Source organism: Nannospalax galili, unplaced genomic scaffold (assembly GCF_000622305.1).
Source record: "Nannospalax galili isolate Female #2095 unplaced genomic scaffold, S.galili_v1.0 scaffold481, whole genome shotgun sequence".
NCBI lineage: Eukaryota > Metazoa > Chordata > Mammalia > Rodentia > Spalacidae > Nannospalax > Nannospalax galili.
The window spans coordinates 61,655-66,677 of record NW_008345609.1 but is presented as its reverse complement, the minus strand read 5'-3'; positions in this window follow the sequence as shown (position 1 = coordinate 66,677).

Below are 5,023 nucleotides of genomic sequence, written 5' to 3'. Positions count from 1 at the left end.
TATTATTGAAAGATGTTTATTGGTTCCTGTCATATTAATTTCTATTTGCAATCTTGATCTAACTTTTTGTTTCCATGATTATAACTTCATTTAATTTATTTCTGTTGCCCCTTGGGTATAGTCATTCCTTGCTTCAGCTCTTTGCACTGCCTCAAGAAGTCTCTGAATTCTTTCAGTCTATTCATGTCATGGATAATTTTTCTTTCCCCTTCAACTATAATAGACATATTTGCTGGGTAAATAATTCTGTGTTAGCATCTAGAACTGGGTCTTTAAGAAATTGGAATACTTTGGTTCAGGCTCTTTTGGCTTTTGTAGTTTGCTTGAAAAGTCAGCTGTGATTCTGATGGGTTTTCCTTTATACATAACTTGTTCTTTTTCTCTAACAGCTTTCAGCACCCTCTCTTTGTTCTGTAAATGTAATATTTTTACTATGATATGTCATGGGAACTTTCTATTCTGATCATGTCTTAATAGTGTTCACTGTGCTTCTTGAATCTCTATATCTTTCCTTAATTTAGGGAAGTTTTCTTCTATAATCCTATGGAAGATCTGTTTGATGCCATTGGTTTGATTTTCTTCTCCTTCCTGTGTGTCTGTAATATGTAGATTTGGTCATTTCATGTTGTCCCACATTTCCGGAGTATTCTATTTCTGTGTTTTTGAATTTTGCAGTCTTTGCTTAATGAGTCCCGATCTTCAACTTTATCCTCCAGTCTTGATATTGTTTTCCATTTCATTCATTCTTCTTGTGAAACTTTCTCCTGTTGTTTCTATTTAGTTTATTGAGTCTTTCAGTTCCGTGTTCATTTCCATTTGGGTTTTCTTCACTATTTCTATCTCTTTAGTGAATTTGCTTTTAAAACTAGGAATTGTTTTTGATATTTCATTAAGCCTCATATGTGTATATTCTTCAGCTTCCATCAAAAGTTTATGCCTTTCATCATTAGGTTCTTTTGAGTTATCTATGTTTTCTTGTAATTCTTTGACCATTTTTATGACTGTTATTTTAAATTCTGTGTCCTGGGGTTCTATAGGGTGGTTCTGAATGTTGTGCACTTATTCAGAACTCGTGGGTTTTGTTAGGGACATATTTTTCTGGTTTTTCATATTGCTTACATTTTTGCACTGCTGTCTGGGATATGTATGTTCTTCTTCAGTTATGTGTTCAACAGGAACTTCTACTCTGCTTTCATTCTATTTTGGTTCTGTTAACATTGTTTATGTAGCTTAGTTACTTTTCATTTGGGTATGGAAGACAAATTGATGGGTATTTCAGGTTCTTGCTGGCTAGTAGACTGGTCAGAGTTCTGGCTGAACATGTCTGTCTGTCTGATTCAGAGACTGGGAATTTGGCAGTGAGGGGACAGCCTAGGTGAGGACTTAGAGGTCTATGGTAAGGTGGTTGGCTAATCTGAGTTTGCAAGTTAGTCCTGGGATTTGAGGCTAAGGGATTGGAGCCTGCCTGAGAGAGAGGCTGGCAGAGAGCAGAGTGGGGCTCTTTTCTTGTTTATGATTCTGGTGTGAGACTCAAGTCTTTCATTTTTTAGTTGAAGTCTGTTTTTGTTTGTGTACTTGATGTGCCTTGCTTGTTTTCTTATTGGGTATGAAAAGCTGATTGGTCTAAGCTTCAGGTTCTCTCTTTTAATTTTATATTATAGGGATCAGATGATTCTAGTCCAGCTACTCAGGAGGCCCAAGACAGGTGGGAATCAGATGCTCTCAGGCTTCCTCCCAAGGTCTGGGCCCCTCTATCCAGCAGGCATAGCACAATTTGGGAAGCTTGCTAGGCAGAGACTGGATTCAGGTGATCTCAGGCAGTCTGAAAAGTACTGGGCCCATACTAAAGGGCAGAGAAGCCTAGTCCTGCAGCAATGGGAGGGGCTGCATATGGTCCCAGTGTAGGGGGATGGGGACCATGTAATTTGGAGAGTTCACAATCAAGTGGAGCTAAAAGGGTAATACAGAGATATTGGGTGGTAAGAAGAACAGTGGACCTGTGCCCAAGGCTAGAAGAATAGGATGTGAGGTTGAGGTTTTGGATTGCTTAAACTATAGAGGAGTCAAAGTGCAGTAGGAGGGATCAGACTTACCAAGGAAGAAAGCTGGTCTAGGAAATTCAAGGCAAGTAGGGGGTGGAGAGAGAAGCTGGGGTAGAAGACTGCTCTCAGGAGTGCAAAGGCAAGTTTGGGGTGTGGACAACCTGTGAAAGCTCTAAGAAACTAGACTGAAAAATTGAGCTGGTTTGAGTGTAGGAGATCAGGATACAGTAGGCAGGGCTGGACTAAGAGGGTAGTCCAGAGATCTGGGTTGCTAAGAGAAAAACTGGACCTGTGCCAAAGACTAAAGGAGAACAGGATGTGGGGTTGGGAGATTGGAGTTTCTCAGGCTGTAAGGGAGTCAATGCGCAGTCCCCCTTTACCTCTTTATACCACTATTTTCTATTTCTCCTTCCCTTGAAGGCCCCCTAACCATGGCCCTTTACTAATTTCTTAATTTCTATGGGCATTTAAAATGAAAGACATATATTAAAAGATTCAAAGATAACAATCACAGTTGAGAGAAACATGAAATATTTGTATTTATCGGTCTGGATTACCACATTTAGAATGTTTCTATATCTGGATCACGAAGTTAATTTCTAAAGTTTGGGGGGACCTCCACAGTGATGTCCATGCACCTTTTGTACTCTCTCCAGCAGTGAATAAGTGCTCTCTTTTCCCCACACCAACACCAGCTTTTTTTTTCCTTTTTTTTTTTTTAATCATAGTCATTCTTATTGGGTAAGATGAAATCCCATAGTTTTAACCTGCATTATTTACCCAAAGACTAAGTATATTGAACATTTTAAAAATAATAATAATTTACAACCATTTGTATTTCATCTTTTTTTTTTTTTTTTTTTTTTTTTTTTGAGACAAGTTCTCCCTGTAGCCCCAGCTGTCCTGGAACTCACTATGTAGAAAAGTATAGCCTGAACTCACAGAGATCTGCGTGTCTCTGCCTCACAAGTGCTGGGACTACAGACGTGCGCCACCACTCCAGCTGTATTTCATCTTTTCCATCTTTTTAAAAAATATTTTATTTTTATTTTTATTTCATTTGTATGCGTGTATTGCCTATATGTAGGTAAGTGAACCCGTGTCATGCAATGACCGAGGAAGTCAGAAGAGGCCGTCGGATTCCCTGGGATTGGAGTTATGGACAGTTGTTAGCTGCCATGTGGGTGCTGGGAATCAAACCCAGGTCTTTTGCAAGAACAGTCAGTGTTCTTAACTGCTGAGCCATCTCTCCAGCCCCTGTATTTCATCTTTCTAAAACTCTCTATTTAGCTCCATGACCCATTTTAATTGGATTATTTGTTTTTTTTGATGTTTCTTTTTTATTATTTGTATATTCTAGATACTAACCCTCTGTCAGATATTACTTTAATCACTTTCAGTTGCTGTGATAAAAGACTGTGACCAAGGGCAACTTATGGAAAAGTTTATATTGGCTTACAGTTGAATGAGTCCATAATGTTGAGTGAGTCATGCATGGCAGCAAGTGGTGGAAGGAGGAAACTGAGAGATCACATCTTCAACCTCAAGGACAAACCATAGAGTGAACTGGGAGTGAGCTGGTATGACTCCAGACTCTCAATACTCTCAATACATACTTTCTCTAGTAAAGCTACACCTCCTTAAGATTCCATTGCTTCTCCAAACAGCACTGCTAACTGGGGGCCAAATGTTCAACTATTTGAGCCATGGAAGGCACTTCTCATTCAAACCACTACATCCCATAGGCTTATGGGTATCTCATTCCATTTTTTCTAAACTTCTCTTTCTTTATATTTTTAAATATTTTTGTTGAATTTTTGTGAATTTCATATAACACATTTTAATCAAATTTAGAACCCTTCCTGCATTCATACCCCTTCACAGCTCCCCCACTGGATTTCATACATTCTATCATGTATGTTAAGTCCTATATAGTCAAGCATTTGTACCCAGATGTCCCTCAGTGCAAGTTCATCCACTGGAATCTAGCCAGTCTATCTAGAGTCACTCCCTTGAAAAACATCTATTCCCCTCAACCCACAGTAATCAATTGTCAATGGTTCCTCGGCTAGGGTTGGGGTTGCTGCCTCTTTCCCCACTTCTGTGCTGGGATTTTGTCTTATTGAGTCAGTATCAGCCTTCTGCATGCTCTCACCATGGTTTCAAGTTCATAAGAGCAAGCCTTTGTTCCTTATATTCATGCACCAACCCTGGCCCTTGCAATCTTTCTGCCTCCTCTTCCACAATGGTTCCTGAGTCATGGGGTGTGTGAGGTTTAATGTAGGAATCCTATCTAGAGACATGAACCCTGTAGTCTCTTATTCTCTAAAACTTGGTCAATTTGGCCTTCTGTGTGCATCCCACTCAGCTGTATGAGGGAGCTTCATGTTTAAGAGTAGTATGTATTAATATTCCCTCTACCTCCTGTTCTATGTTCCATGAGCCTTAGGTGTTGAGGTTCTACTGAAGATGTGTCACTTAGGGCTGGGCATTTTTCAAACATATATTGTCTGTGTGTGACCAGGAGTATAACTCTGTAATAGCCTCCATCTATTGCAAAAAGATTCTTTGATGAATGGTATATGTTATACTTGTCTGTAAATATAAGGGTACATATTTAACATATAGGAAGAAATTTCTTTTGTCTAGCGATATGACAGAAATGGAGTTTTCTCCAAGATCTATGACCTCTCCAGCCATGTGCATTTGGCTATGTTCACAGTGCCACCCATGAGTTTCCTCCCATTGACAAGGCTTTAAGTCCAATTAGACAGCTGTTTATTACCCCCTAGCTAAAAGTGCCACTACTGCACCAATAGAGATACTTTGCTCTGCCAGTCAGGCTTATTAGATTTCACAGCTGGGTTGGACCATTGATTGATTTTTCTCCCTTAGCAGCTTGAATAGTGTCTTCTAGAACTATAAGAACTGGTCTTCAGGGAGAAGGCTTCCAGGTCAGTTCCAGCTCCCTTGCTCTAAGT